The 16,773-nt window shown below is 37.0% G+C and overlaps 1 protein-coding gene across 1 annotated transcript in view; it reads left to right on the top strand.

Moving 5' to 3' along the window:
* The window catches only part of LOC143622433 (photosystem I reaction center subunit psaK, chloroplastic-like), a 154,189-nt gene that overhangs the window by 43,678 nt on the left and 93,738 nt on the right, over positions 1 to 16,773 (top strand). The window lies entirely within an intron of this gene.

Below are 16,773 nucleotides of genomic sequence, written 5' to 3'. Positions count from 1 at the left end.
TTTATCGCTCTAACCTTGATTCCTTGTTCATTGTTTTTATCATGTCTTTCCTCTTTGTTTTCAATACTTGTTTAGGATTGTTTTTATTAATGATTCTAGGCTAGACTTCATGTCTACCTAGGTTTGATGAACATGTTTGATACTTGATTCTTGCTTTGGACTATTGTTTGATTATGGTTTTGTTGATTTAATAGTAAAGACTTGATTTTGTTTTCATGATGCATATGAGTGTTTATTATCTTGGTTGATTATTAACTATTGCTTCACATAGATCTTTTATCTCTTGATTGTGTTCTTTAGATTTAGGGTTTATGTTTAATAATTACTTGGTGTTTTGATTATTGTTATTGAATAGGCCTATTAGATCATTGAAGCTTGTTGATAGTTGGTTAGGGTTTTAAATATTCTGCTAAATTCCAATAGCTGTGAGGTGAGGAGTTGTTCATGTTTCTTGGTCAATCGCATGCTAGGATAGATTAGTGGCAATATTCTTGCTTATTGTGTTGATCCTTGTTTATGATGTCATGATAAGCTTATCAAGTTATCTAGGGTTTGGTGTTTCGTGAGATTGGTTGCTTTAGATACTATTAATTAACCCTAATTGATGACTGTGAGTAAATCAATCCAACTGATTTCTTAATAATCTAATATTCATTCTTTAGGATTTTACTTGATGCAATTGAGGGTCCTTTAGGGTTTTTTAGATGAATATATTTAGAAATCAGTTTCCATATCATATTGGTTGTCCATTGCTTGATGATTGTTGATGCATGGGATTCTTACCTAGGTAGATTCCTTCTCTAATTAGTTTCGATCTTGTGTTTGATTGCTTGTTTTCTCGTTTACTTGTTTATTTAATTTCTTAGTTTAATATTAGTTTAAAAACCCCCTTAAAACATTAATAATAAATAGTTGTGTCGTAAGTCAAGTCTAATTAGTTAATTAACGTAATTTATAGAGTCATATGGATTCGATGTTCTGGACTTACTTAGCTTTAGTACAATTGATCGATTCACTTGCCGGTGTTTTGTGTAGTTGAGTCTTCAGTCTAGTTTTTATTACTTGTTTAATTTAGTTAATATTAAACTGACAGTTTTCACCACATCAAGTTTTTGGCGCCGTTGCCGGGGACTCTTGGCGATTGCGTTATTTGTTTTAATTTGACTTATTTGCTATATACGTGCTATTTGTTTTGTTTTCGTTTGAGTCGTAGGAGTCTAATTAAATTTTAGTTTAATTTAGTTTTATTTTTTATTTTTAGTCTACTTAATTGGTCCGTTGCGTCTTTAAGATTTATGCCACATCTTCGTTCGCAAGGACCACCGCTGGAAAATCTGGAATTTTCTCCATTGAAGACCGAGGCTAGCTCGTTAGCAGAGAAACAATCGTCAGAAGCCAGTTCTACACCAAAGTCGTCACCAACCAATTCACCGCCTGAAAGTCCTGGAAGTCAAGTTCAAATGGCCGACAATAGGACAATTGCTGCTCAAGCCTTCGATGGCTTAACCGGAAACCAGTCACCCATCGTCGTTCCCCAGATCGACAACCCCAACTCGTGGCAAATTCCAACATACGTCATGAACAACATCGTTCAAACTAATCAGTTTCATGGGTGTGATGACGAGGATGCACCGGCTCACGTCAACCGACTTTACCGCGTTGAAAACGTTTAATTTACAAGGTGCTACTGAAGATGCTATTTTCTTACATTTATTTCCGTTTTCACTTGCAGGTAAAGCTGCTATTTGGCTTGACACTCAACCACCTGGCACTTTTACTACTTGGGAGGCGTTACGTTCAACGTTTATCAAGAAGTACTTTTCACCTGCTAAAGCGGCTGTTCTTCGCGATCAAATTCATTCTTTTCACATGGGGTCGGGGGAGAAATATTGTCATTCTTGGGAGCGTTTTCAGAAAATGCTAGCCCGTTGCTCACAGAATGGTCTCACACCATGGGCTTTCGTGGAAAAATTTTACAATGGGTTGAACTACGAAACCCGAGTTCGATTCGATACGGCCGCGGGAGGAAGTTTGTGGGCAAAGAAGAATGTCACTGAATGTAACGAGATGTTTGAGAGCTTTGGTCAATCCGATTATGCCAAAGACCCACATCGCGGGAATTCCACTCCCGTCACTAGTACATCATCGTCCGCTCGAGGTGTACACCAGGTTAATCTGGATACTAGTGTGGCTGCTGCTTTGGAATCACTAACTAGAGAGGTTAAGGAGCTGAAGGCTAAGGTGGACAGGTGTGAGTTTTGTAGAGGTGGACATGGTACGTTGGAGTGCCCGGTGATGAATCAGCAGGTCGATTTTGTTGCTGGTCATAACAGGTTTCCCAACACCTATAGTAACAACAGTCAGAGCTGGAACAACTACAAGAACCCGAATCAGAATAATGCTAATTGGCGTCCGTCAGGTGCCCCACCCGGATTTCAAAATTCTTATAATCAAGGACAAGGTCAGTATTTCAATAATAATAACACCGATGGTACTAATGTTCAAAATAATGTGCAGGATTCGAACGGTGGAATTGGGCGTTCGGAAGAGATGATGAAGCAAAACCTGGAGAGAGACCAAGCTACACAAAAGAAGTTCTCCAAGTATGACCTCCTTTTTAAGAATCAACAATCTGTTATTCTTAATATTCAAAGGACTGTTGGTAATATTGCTCGTCGTTTAGAAGAAAGGCCCCCAGGTCAGTTTTCGAGTTCTACACAGAAGAATCTGGCCGCTTAATTGAACGCAATTACTACTCGTAGCGGAAGGGTTTTGGGTCCCGAGGTTGTTAAAGAAAGGACTGGAGTTGAAGAAGAGGAAGAGATAGATGAAGAGATTGAGATGGAGGCTCCGGGTAAGTCGCAAAGTACAACACCAATCATAGAGCCGCAAGTTGAGAAAAACACCGAGAAAAATAAGCCGGTTGGAGTCCGGCCACCACCACACACCATTGACCTTGCCTATGTCCCGTATCCCGCTCGTCTAAAGAATCAAAGGTATACGAAAGATTACGGGCATTTTCTCAATATATTTAGCCAATTGAATGTCAACCTCCCGTTCGTCGAAGTCCTTCAGCATATGCCTAAATATGCCAAATTTTTGAAAGACCTTCTTAAAAGAAAGGATAAGTTGGAGGAGCTGTCGACTGTTCCGCTAAATGGAGAGTGTTCAGTTGTGGTTCTTAATAAAGTACCGGAGAAATTACCCGACCCCGGTGTTTTTACCATTCCATGTCTTTTCGGAAGTGACACGACATGTCAAGCATTGGCCGATCTTGGAGCTAATATAAACCTCATGCCGTATTATTTATATGAAAATCTAGGCCTAGGAGAGCACACCCCTACTCATATGACGTTGTCTTTAGCCGATTCTTCCGTTAAGTATCCGAGGGGTGTCGTGGAAAATCTGCTCGTTAAGGTTGATAATTTGGTTTTTCCTGTTGATTTTGTTGTTTTGGATATGGAGGCCGACGAGAGAGTTCCTATCATTTTGAGTCATCCATTCTTACGTACGCTAGGGCGGTCATTGATGTGTTTGAAGGTAAGATCACTCTTAGAGCCGGTGATGAAAGTGTCACTTATTTGGCTAAGTCCATGAGACATCTGTGTGGTCAAGACGGACTTATCGATCCATGACATCCAGTTTACTCGATAGAATCATCTATCTCGAGCATGGGTCCTCGTCTTGACGATTCCCGCTCGGTGAGTGTTAGTGTGGTGAAGGAGCGGAAGGCTTCGAGTTCTCGAGAAATGGTGAAGTGTGTTAGAGAAAGAGGTGGTGGAAAGCGCAAGATTGAAAGGGTTCGTGGTGTTAAAAAGAAGAAAACAAAGGTTGATGGATGGTCGGATCATGATTCGGTATCTTTGAGGGCATTGGAGTTCAACTGAGGTGGAGGAAGCTCCACTCGGTCCGCCACGTAATTCGCATAGCATGGGTTCTTGAGTGAAAACTCAAGTGTAGAGTTTGTAGATTTTCCTTTATTTTAACTTTTATTTTCTTAGTTTCGTTGCGTCGTCGAGTCGTTCCGAGGAATCATCACCATCATGGAGAGAGGAATTTACGAAAATTCAAGAGGTGCCAGGTAAGTTTTACACATCAAAATAACATAAAACAAGCATAACAAATACTTGGTAATTTTCTAGGAATTTTTCTAAGGCAAAAAGGCTTCAAAAACGTCAAAACATTCTGTCAAAAGTGATCGTCGCGCCGCGCGACGGGGTTCTTCTTTCCCCTCCGCGCAGCGCGGAGGCAATGTGAGAAGCTAGAAACGCCATGCCGCGCGGCCTGACCCTCACCGTATGCTCGCACGGCGCCTTGGGGATTTTCCAGCAATATTTTTGTTTATTTTTTGTTATTTATTGTTGCCTTTTGTTCTTTCATTCGGGTGTGATTCCTTGTGTTTAGCTTTGTATTTTGAGTCATATTTTAAAGTATAGTTGTCCGATTCTTGTTGTGAGTCATCGAGTTGCTAACGTAGTTTTTTGTAGTTCTTCTTTGTTTTGTGTTTTTCTAGGTAAAAGAGAGATTGTTTGAGCTAGAGAGACGATCCCCAAGAAAGAATTTAATGAAAAAGACTAGTGTGGGGATAGAGTTGCAGCCGTATACTTTATATTTATTTATTTGCTCCTGATTATTAATGTTTTATTTGTCGGTTGATGTGAAATACTATAACTGCATAATATCTATCAGTTGATAAGATACATTTTTAGATATGTTTATTTGTTTTTGTTTGGCTGCTTACGTTTATGTGTGAGGGAAGGAGTTACTATTTGCTGAGCCCATTCGTAGTTGGAGGGCATCCATGGAAGAAGACTTTGGCATCATGTTTCATTCGCATATTACAAGCTAAGTATTTTCCATTATCTAGCTTATTAACTTTTTTTTTTTGCTTTTGTTTTTAATTTTTAGATTTTTAGATTTTTGTAGTCCGACTTTATTTTTTTTTTTATTTTTATATAAGTCGTCCTTATCCTTTCATTGAGAACAATGCAAAATTTAAGTGTGGGGATATGATATTTGAGTCATAGTTTGATTTTGTTTTTTTTTTAAAAAAAATTAGAAGAAAAAATTTGAAAAAATGTTTTAAAAATGTCCCTTGAATCTAGTTTTTTTGCGTTAAAGTGGGAGATGATGATATTTATCAGAAATCGGTTTTTTAAAACTACTAATAATATGAGATAAATAAAAGAAAACGTACATAACTTGGGATGTGTCGGTAGGCTCAGCCTTGAGAATGAAAGGGCAAATTTGATAAAATGGTTAAAACGGAAATCGTTTGTGGGTAAAGCGTTTTGTCCGTGGAAGATAAGTAATGAAAGGTCAGCCATACTCAAGCCTCAATTATTGGTATGAAAAGTGGAAATATTATAAGTTTTAAAATCTGGATACGTTATCATATGATGCTTGTGTAGGTTTAACGTTAGAGTATGCCATGTAGCCTATGATATAAACTTAAAACTGCTAGTTTAGTGTTTTACACCTCATTGGCGTATGGTTTTATAATCTTAAATCTTGTATTGATGGGATGCTTCGGGTCCGGAGACCATGGGTCTGTATGCAATCTATTCATCCGGATATTCACAATTCCTAAGTGGGGTTGTGGATATTTAAAATAAAGCCAAAAAGAGAAAACCCTTATAATTCTATAAACCATAATCACAAAAGTACAAAAGTACAAATACACTACAGACTTGATGTAAGCCCTACAGATGAAATTTTGCATGCTCACCTGTAGTGATGGTTCGGGGTATTGCTTGATAACGGGGGTATGTCATGTTGTGGGGAACACTAGCTATTAATTAATTGTACCTTAAGCGTATCTAATGGCTGCTTGGTAAACTTTGATGCTTAAGCTTAGGTGGATAAACAATACCCTTGATCGTCTTAACTATTCATGAAAAAATAGAGCAACAAAAGTTTTAATTCTGCTAATTTTGAGGTTTAAGTCAATTTGGGGTGGTATGGTCCGATAAAAGCTGAAAATAAGCAGGTCTTAATTGTGTAAACCACTGAGTACTAATTGTCGGATCTTATTTGTCCCAGTAAAGATTAAAGCATGAGTTTAAGTGGACAACAATATCGGTGATCGCGGTTTTTGCGTTTTTCTAAGTTTTAAAAATTAACCTATATGTTTGTAAGACTGTATTTTCCGATTCTGATCCAACATCTATTTATACATCTCGAATCCCTTGTAAAGTTATGTTTATTTAATGTTTTGAGTTCGTTTTAGTTCGAGTTTTGTTTATCTTTTATTTTTTAAGATTTTGAGTCAACTATTATATGTTTATAGTGTTTTAAATCATTTGGTGTCTTGAATGTTAAGCTTTAATTCTTTCTATCATTTCATGAGAAGTTTAAGTTCGTTTTGCTCGTCAATGATTACATGATTGATTCACTTAGTGTTTTGATTTGTTTGCATGTAGATGGTGGCTTGAGAGTCAAGGAAAAGAAGTTCTAGAAGTTTCCTATCGTTACTTGGAATTCAAGAAAGAGATCTAAGGAGTTATAGTAATAAAAGAAAAGGAAAATTCGAAATTCCTACCTGGTGCAAGCCGCGTCGCGCGACTGGGGGGCGCCAAGCCCGTCGCGCGGCGCCTAGAGGTTCTGGTCAGCCATATTTTGGTTTTTAAGGCCCAGTTCGTTATATATATATATGTGTGTGGATGCAAACCTAAACGAAAACACAACTTATAGCAGCCGATTTAGGAGAGAAACGAAGGTTTTGAAGGAGTTTTGAAGCTAGGAATCAAGGAGGATCGAGAAGGCTTTCAAGGAGGTGTTCAAGGATCGATCAACAAGGGTTTTATCGCTCTAACCTTGATTCCTTGTTCATTGTTTTTATCATGTCTTTCCTCTTTGTTTTCAATACTTGTTTAGGATTGTTTTTATTAATGATTCTAGGCTAGACTTCATGTCTACCTAGGTTTGATGAACATGTTTGATACTTGATTCTTGCTTTGGACTATTGTTTGATTATGGTTTTGTTGATTTAATAGTAAAGACTTGATTTTGTTTTCATGATGCATATGAGTGTTTATTATCTTGGTTGATTATTAACTATTGCTTCACATAGATCTTTTATCTCTTGATTGTGTTCTTTAGATTTAGGGTTTATGTTTAATAATTACTTGGTGTTTTGATTATTGTGATTGAATAGGCCTATTAGATCATAGAATCTTGTTGATAGTTGGTTAGGGTTTTAAATGTTCTGCTAAATTCCAATAGCTGTAAGGTGAGGAGTTGTTCATGTTTCTTGGTCAATCGCATGCTAGGATAGATTTGTGACAATATTCTTGCTTATTGTGTTGATCCTTGTTCATGATGTCATGATAAGCTTATCAAGTTATCTAGGGTTTGGTGTTTCCTGAGATTGGTTGCTTTAGATACTATTAATTAACCTTAATTGATGACTGTAAGGAAATCAATCCAACTGATTGCTTAATAATCTAATATTCATTCTTTAGGATTTTACTTAATGCAATTAAGGGTCCTTTAGAGTTTGTTAGATGAATATATTTAGAAATAAGTTTCCATATCATATTAGTTGTCTATTGCTTGATGATTGTTGATGCATGGGATTCTTACCTAGGTAGATTCCTTCTCTGATAGGTTTCGATCTTGTGTTTGATTGCTTGTTTTCTCGTTTACTTGTTTATTTAATTTCTTAGTTTAATATTAGTTTAAAAAACCCCCTTAAAACATTAATAATAAATAGTCGTGTCGTAAGTCCAGTCTAATTAGTTAATTAACGTAATTTATAGAGTCATGTGGGTTCGATATTCCAGACTTACTTAGCTTTAGTACAATTGGTCGGTTCACTTACCGGTGTTTTGTGTAGTTGAGTCTTAAGTCTAGTTTTTATTACTTATTTAATTTAGTTAATATTTAATTGACTGTTTATAGCACATCAAGTACAAATCAAGAAACTGAAGACAAGAGCAAATTTAGGTGTTTCGATTGTGGTGAATACAGACACTTTGCAAGAGATTGCTCTACATGGAAGGAAAAGGATTGAGACAAAGAAGAAGAGGCTCATCTTGCTTATGAAGATGAACGAGCGCTGTTGTGAAAGGAAGTCAAGAAAGATTGAAGACCTTCTTAAACTACATTTAGTTTAAGGGGGAGCATTGGAAGTTAAACTTAATATAGGGGTCAATGTGTCGTTATTTGAAAGCATGTTTAGAATGTTTATGTATTTGTAAAAGTAGAAGGGTCAAATATGTACAATTGAAAGTAAATAATTGTTTGACAGTTATTTTTTATGGCTATATAAACCCATCAAACTCATTGTAAAACTCAGATCGATCAATACAGAAAGTTTATATAATCCTTATTTTTCATCTTTATTCATATCATATTGTGTGATTGTTCTTGATTTACCAACAGTTGATTGTTTAACAGAGTTCAGTAGAACAGTCGTTAAGTTCAGGCTCGTGCCATTGTTGTGTCTGTATCTGTTTTTATCCAGGTTTTTGTTTCAGTCTTCATGGCTATTGACAGAAAGGGTTCGATATAGAAGTTTGATGGACAAAAGTTTGGTTGGTGGAAGATGCAGATTGAGGCATTGCTTTGTTAGAAAGACTTGGATGTAGTGCTTGAGGATGAAACCCCAGAAAAGTTGTCATAAGTAGAGTGGAATAAGTTAGACAAGAAAGCTAGGGCTTGTATTACACTGTCGTTGTCGGAAGATGTGGCGTTTAACATCATGAAAGAAACCACAGTCCGTGGTATAATGGAGGCGCTGCCCAACATGTATGAGAAGTCTTCGACAGCTTATTAATAAGTCTATCTTATCAGAGAGCCAGTGACAACAAAAATGAAAGAGGGTGGGTCAGTTACAACGCATGTTAATAATCTTAATTTGATCCTGTCCCGCTTAGTGTCGGTCGACATTAAGTTTGATGGTGAATTTCAAGGCCTATAGTTATTATCCTTTTTGCCCGACAGTTGGTCGCAAACAGTGACTGTAGTTTGTAGTTCGTCTATAAAAATTACCTTAGATGGGATTTGGTATCTGATTCTAGGAGAAGATTCAAGATGCAGAAGTTCAGGCGAATCATCAGGCAATATGTTAGTCACAGAAGGCAGAGGTAGGGGAAAAAACGAGGCACTAGGAACCGGAAGAGGAGTCAGTCTAGGACTCATAAAGATATTGAATGTTGGGGTTGTAAAGAGAAATGACACTTCAGGAATCAGTGTCCGAATGGTAAGAAAGAAGTGAACGTTACAGAAGACTACACAAATGATGGGGTCACCAGTGATGAGGCTTTGGTTTATAATGTTGAGAGTAACGTTATTGTATGGATTCTGGTGCAACGTTTCATGCCACTCTAACGGGTGCATCGGAGGATGACCCGTAAGTGTGCTTAATCAACATAAAAATCCATGTATTAAGTGTTAATTTCGTGGGAAATGGATAACTACTGTTGTGTGGTTAATTGCAGGTTTAAAGGAGCATCCAGAGCTATTATGGTGTCTAACGAGGCAACCGAAGGAACCGGCAAGTCGAGATAGTCAAACATGTGAAAAAATAAAGCGTGTGGCTGAAGTCCACCGTGGCCCACGGTCCAGACCATGAGCCACGATCCAATTAACCAAAAGTTAACATAAGTCACCGTACCGTGGCTGGAGATTCACCGTGGAGGCCACCATGGTAGGGACCGTGGGCCACGGTTCAACTTTTCAAGAAGAACACCGTGACCCACGGTGTGAACCGTGGGCCACGGTCTGAGCCGTAACGGCCAATTTTCTTTGTTTTTAATCCGTTTTTCATTGTCTTTTGAGCTATCTCTCATTCTAGAACACCCTAAGGACGATTTTAAAGTGCAAGAACAATAGTTGGTGGATTGTAATCATTAGTTTGGTTTTGTGATTCGTATGATTACTTTAAACGAAAGGATGATGAACCTAATGATGCTTGGCTAATTCTCTTTATGTTCTCTCCTGAATTGTAAGGTTTCAATTGACTATTTGTGAATCGTTTATGTTATTTGTGGGATAGTAATTTGATCATATGATTGTATTGCTATGGTGATTGTGAGTTTGTTTTGTAATTGTTAGCATAGTATAAATTCGTGTTCTTGACTATCCGTTCTTGGTGCCATAGGCAATCGAGATTTATTAGAAGAGAATTAGGGTTAACTATGTTAAACTGATTATCGAGTGACAACCTTGCATTTTTATAATCCAAGTACTTAGTTCTCTTTTATCACTTTCAAACACATTCTCACGAACTATGTCTATGTAGTTCATCCCAAAAGTAAACGTTAACATTATCAATATTGAAAACCTGAAATCGGGGGAGAACATTGTTTCTCATATTGTTTTAAAATTTGTTTATTTGTTTCAGTTATTTTCTTTAATCAAAATCAACAAATCAGATACTTGAATTTACTTTTTGCACTTAGTTTAATGTAGATAAATTTCATAGCTACTTAGTAACATATTTTCCACAAACTCTTTGTGTTCGACACCCGCTTACCGCTATCTAATTAGTTGTAATCGGTTTATTTTTTAGTGAATCTTCGACCTCACGTCACACTCGCTGTGGTGAGACGATGAAGAATCCAAAGTTTGGGGATTTTGGAAAGGTTCGACTAGCAACCGATGATATTCTAGAGGTCACGGGTATGAGATATGTTGATTTGATAACTTCAGCCGGTACTTCTTGGACTTTGAAAGACATGAGGGTTATTCCAAGTTTGAATAAACTGTGACATTCGTCATTTTCGGTTTAACTTGTATTTGTACTTGTATCAGAAACCCGACCCATTTTGTCTTTCGGATCCTTCGTTATTTATAAAATATTAGGTATTATGTTTCATTTATGTTTCACAATTTTCGGATCAAGAAAACACCCTTTACGATGCTTTAAAACACCCTTTTATTATTAAAAATGACTTAAAACGAACTTCAGGGACCCAAATTGCCAAACAACCAACGCTAAAGGGGTGTTTTAAACTAATGGATGACCCTTACTTTTTCCACCACCATCCACCTAGTTTGACCATTTCAACCAATCAAAATGCATGCATAACTCTTATGGGTAACCTTTGCTTTTTCCACTATAAATACGAGTCCAATGCACCCATTTTTGTTGCTCAATTTCCTCAAAACTCTCCCAATCTAGATCTAAGTATTATCTTCAAACTCTTGATAGTTTGACTTCTCAAGGTCAAATTAATGTTAATCTGTGTTCTAACTAATTCTTGTTAATTAAAGTTTGTTATTATAGTTTGTTTAAAACATACTTCCTTTGTTTCCTTGGCTTTCCCTTCTCCGGCCATGGTCGGTTTTAGGTGTATTGTTAGGCAAGGCTACATGGAGGACTATTATAGTCTTTGTTAACACTTTAGATTTTTTTAAGCTTATTATAATTGTTTAGTTTCAAGTCATTTTAGTTTCCAAATCATTTTAATAGTTCAATGGTATTTGGGTATGTGGCAACCATCCTCGGTTTCATTCCGAGTCAAGGACCGAACCAAAACCGAACTTTTGTTTAAATATTTTACTACATGTTGTATGTAAAACTTGAGTATTATCATTTCTAATATATGTAAAACTATATTATAAACTAATTTTAATTGTTTCTCAAAACACTTGGCATGTTGGATCCAACTTGGTCTTATAACAAGTCTGGACCAACAAAGCCAAACACCCGCTTAACGGACATTGAGGTTCTTTCTAATAGAACTACACACTTGGTTAAGTTTCTTTTGATTTCATTGAGTTATCTCATAACATTTATCACTTTGGAATCTCGGCTTCGGGCTTGACCGATTATCAAGACTCGAACCGACAAATCCGAACACTCGTAAAATCTCGTCTTAGTATCTATTTAACAAAGGGTCTTGCAATATCGCAATTATACTCAAATATTTACTTAACAAAGGTTAAGTAAAACTAATGGATAGAATATCGAGACCCGATTTCGAGTAAACTTACTTTTCAAAAACCATTACTTTAATTTCTTATGTATTTACACTTTAAACGTCAAAATTTAATTACTTATCTTACTTGTTATGTTATTTTACTTGAAAGCTTTTAAGACCATATACTAACTCAAAACCCTCTTAATCTAGGTCTTGCTCGTTGAACTTACCTTTCCTTTTATTCGCAACTAATCCTTCAAGTTACTTATTTCACGTGAGTACAATTCATCCCCCATTTTCACATTTATACTTTGGGGGTAACATGTATACCTATTCAAAACAAGAATGATTTAATATACTTGATCTTCAAACCACAAGCTCTAGGATGTATGATACTTAGAATACTTGATCTATTGCGTGTTATATGTTTCATATGCTTTACGTGCAAGAGTGTTTATTTTGTTGTTGTTGAGCCTCAATAAATATGATCATACGCACCCATAACTATTTAGCCTTGTGCTAGTAGAATAGGGCCTCATTATCCGAGTATGTTGGTTGTTACCGATTAGAAATGATCCTCATTTATTTATGATTTGTATACCACAATTGTTGCCTTTATTTATAGTTTCATATACGATTTGTGGATTTTGCCTCGTATTATATATACTCAAAACTATGAAATTTCTTACCAACATACGTGTTGACAAATTATATTTTATGCATTGTTACAGGTTTGATTATTGGTTGATTGGAGTTTGGAAGACGCTAAGTTATTTTGAGACCGTTTAGGTTATTAGAAGAATGAAAAATTTATTTCTTGCATTTGGTGTTATTTTGTATGAACGATGTTGTGTTACTTTTGATGATTAAATGAAGTGAATGAGTTGTTTAAATATAGTCACTTTAATAGTGTCTTGTGTTCTTGAGCAATCCGTTGCACCCGGGCATGTTCTGCCGCCTTTGGTCGGGGTGTGACATAAACGTTTAATTTCAGTTTGGCAGTTGGATAAACAGGGGCACGATGTTAAGTTCGGGAATGGGCAATGGAAATTAGTCAAAGGGAATCTCGCGGTTGCTCGTTGAAAGAAAATGAGTTCGTTGTATATGGTCGATATGTCACCGAAAGAAGTGGATCCAGTTTTGGTGAAAGACAAAGTCCGGTTCACATAATCTCGTGGGCAGAAGAAGGTTCGTTTTGCAAGTAACAAACCCAAAGCCAAAGTGAAGATTCAGGATGAACGAGCTAGGAAGGTTAAATCAGTCAGAGGACATCGTGACAGTGGGAGCACAGGTCGTGTTTCAGTTACAGTTCCAGGTCGACAGTGGATTAAGAAAACTAGTATTCCAGCTGTAAAAGTCTCTCCTGTGGATTACTTGCTAAATATGGAGAGTGTTTGTTCTCAGGGTATCTCAGGATCTGGTAGTTTGTTACAGTGGGAGCCGGTATGGACAGAGAACGGGCCAAGGACAACTTTAGCCTTGACTGACGTGTTGGAGCTCCGGGGAGCTTCAACGAATCAAAGGGCCTTCATGTTAATTGATGAGAAGGTGGTGGCAACTAGAAGATGTTTAATGTTAGGATTACAGAAGTACAACCAGGAGTGCAGACAAGAGTACTCAAGGCCTCCGAGTGGGAGATTGTTGGGTTCGTAGGCCTTGTGTGGCCTGATTTATTATTTGAAGTCTAAAGGGTAGACGGGTGTAGGGTGGCCAGACCGAAGCCCGACCCGGTTTGGATTTCTTGTTCAATAATTTACAAACCCTAGTTCAATATCTATTTAAACAATGCTATGTACTTGTAATTATTTGTCACTCAATAAAGAATATCTAGTTACCACCCATGGACATAGGTCAGTTTAGACTGAACCACATTAAATCCTCGTGTTCGTTTATTTCTTTCGCGTGTGTGTTTAATCATAACATGTATCACATAAAACAAAGAAAGACAATTATATACAACATGAATAGCATGTTAAATGTAACTAAATAAGCTAAACACTATATGCATATGTATTGGTTAAAGATGAATATATTGTGATAAAAGACTTTACTTTCACAATTGAGTAAACTAACTAGGGGTGTGCAACGGGTAATACCTGAACCGGTCTGGATTGTACCTGGACCAAAATGAAATTGTGAGGGAACTAATATCATACATGTGACCAGGGTCGTTAAGGATAAGTTCGAGTTATGGTTCCTGACGGATTCACGGGTATACCCTTGAAAAGAATATCAACATAAAAGGTTAAATAGTTATGTTTATTTGACGAACACATTATATTACACTGATATTACATTGAAATTATGAGCGATGCTATTTCTTTTACTTATGAGATTACTACATATTGACTACTACATTATATCGTTATATAAAGAAATCGTATTAAGTCTTCCATAACCGAGTACATACCGTGTTTAGTCCTAACCCAGACTACATATTTATATTGAAGCTTACATTGAAATCAATACTAGCATATGAGGGCATGAGGCTGACCGGTATGGGTTAGTGAGGAGGGTTAGGGGTCTGACGTGGTTGCCTAGGTGGCACCTCTCACACGAGGGGTCTCTTTGGAACACCCCCCCCATTGGTCACGGATGACCTGACGCAGTTGGTATGGTAAGTGAAGCTTGATACCGTTTCCAACGGTCCATTTCTTTAAAAAAATGATTTCATTATATTATAAATACAAACAATCCATTTAAACCATTCTCAAACAATTTAAACAATTCTCAAACCATTTCTACATGTTTTAACTAAAACAATATAATTTCAACCCAAAATTTCAAAATGAATTATTCTTCTTCGTCCGACGATACATTTTTTTTCTACATGCAATGGAGTTTACGATCGAACATGTTTTATTTGATGACAACCAAACATCGCCTCCTCTCACAAGAAAAGCTCGGTTGAATCGAGATCGTAAAGGTGCACACGACCATTTGGTAACCGACTACTTTGCCGAAAACGCAACTTTCACATGCGAAGACTTTAGGAGGTGCTTCGGAATGAGTAAACGTCTATATCAAAGAATAGTCGACGATATAGAGAGAACGGATCAATGGTTTGAGTTACGTTCGGATGAGAGAGGGAGAAGAGGCTTTACTCCACTTCAAAAGTGCACTATAGCGATCCGAAAGTACAGTATGGGATAGTGTTTATAAGTTTACCAAATATATTATTAAGTTATATAGCAAAAAATATTTACGTAGCCCTACTTGGAGTGGTATTCAAAAATTATATGAATGGCATGAAACAAAACATGAATCTCCTGGGATGCTTGGTAGTATTGATTGTATGCACTGGGAGTGGGCAAGCTGCCAAAATGCTTGGTGTGGTCAATACATGCGAGGTGATCATGCGCACCCGACTATATCCTTGCAAGCAGTTGCTTCACAAGATTTATGGATTTGGCATTCCTTATTTGGTGTTGCCGGTACAAATAATGATTTAACGATCCTCCATCAGTCAAGGTTTTACAATAACATACTAGAATGTACGATGTCGGAGTCAAGTTTTTTTCGTTATAAGGAATCAAATACAAGCACGGGTTAGTGAGGGAGTTAGGGCTCCGACGTGGCTGCCTAGATGGCATCCCTCACACGAGGGGTCTCCTTGGAACCCCCCCTCCAAATAAATTGGTCACGCATGACCTGATGCAAATGACCACCGTCGGTATGGTAAGTGAAGCTTGATGACCGTTGCCAATGGTCCATTTCTTTAAAAAATATGATTTTATTATATTATAAATACAAACAATCCATTTAAACCATTCTCAAACAATTTAAACAATTCTCAAACCATTTCTACCTGTTTTAACCAAAACAATATAATTTCAACCCAAAAATTCAAAATGAATGATTCTTCTTCGTCCGACGATACGTTTTTTTCTACATGCAATGGAGTTTACGATCGAACATGTTTTATTTGGTGACGACCAAACATCGCATCCTCTCACAAGAAAAGCTCGGTTGAATCGAGATCGTAAAGGTGCACACGACCGTTCGGTAGCCGACTACTTTGCCAAAAACGCAACTTTTACATGAGAAGACTTTACGAGGCACTTCAGAACAAGTAAACGTCTATTTCAAAGAATAGTCGACGATATCGAGAGAACGGATCCATGGTTTGAGTTAAGTTCGAAAGTGAGAGGGAGAAGAGGCTTTACTCCACTACAAAAGTGCACTGTAGCGATCCGAAAGTACGGTACACGATAGTGTTTATAAGTTTACCAAATATATTATTAAGTTATATAGCAAAAAATACATGCGAGGTGATCATGCGCACCCGACTATTGATTGTATGCATTGGGAGTGAGCAAGCTGCCCAAATGCTTGGCATGGTTAATACATGCGAGGTGATCATGCGCACCCGACTATATTCTTGCAAGCAGTTGCTTCACAAGATTTATGGATTTGGCATGCCTTCTTTAGTGTTGACGGTACAAATAATGATTTAACTGTACTCATCAGTCGGGGTTTTACAATAACATACTAGAATGTATGATGCTGTAGTCAAGTTTTCATGTTTCAGGAATCGAATACATGCACGGGTATTATCTCGATGTCGGGATATATCTGATTATTGAAGAAGAGGACGTGCGATTTGCGAGTACAACAAGGATGAAGACAACGTTCAATATCAAACGGTTGACGAAACACAAAGAGAATATATTCGATTGGCTTTGAAAAATGAAGATACACATGACGCGTTACGTTCGGACTTGGTTGAACATATATGGTCTTTTCCGCCTCTTCCCGACAATGAAGGCTATATATTTTTTATAGTTATTTTTTTATAGTTTTAGTATATTTCAAAATGTTATTTCCATTCTTTTAAGTTTAAATAATTATTAATGTGTGAATATTATATAAGTTTTATTAAAAAAACTAAAAGTGAAAAATG

Source organism: Bidens hawaiensis, unplaced genomic scaffold, assembly GCF_021521415.1.
Source record: "Bidens hawaiensis isolate Kalapana, Puna unplaced genomic scaffold, B.hawaiensis_p1.1 tig00000326_1, whole genome shotgun sequence".
Lineage (NCBI taxonomy): Eukaryota > Viridiplantae > Streptophyta > Magnoliopsida > Asterales > Asteraceae > Bidens > Bidens hawaiensis.
Note: the sequence above shows the minus strand (reverse complement) of the source record. Positions and strands in the feature narration are given on the sequence as shown.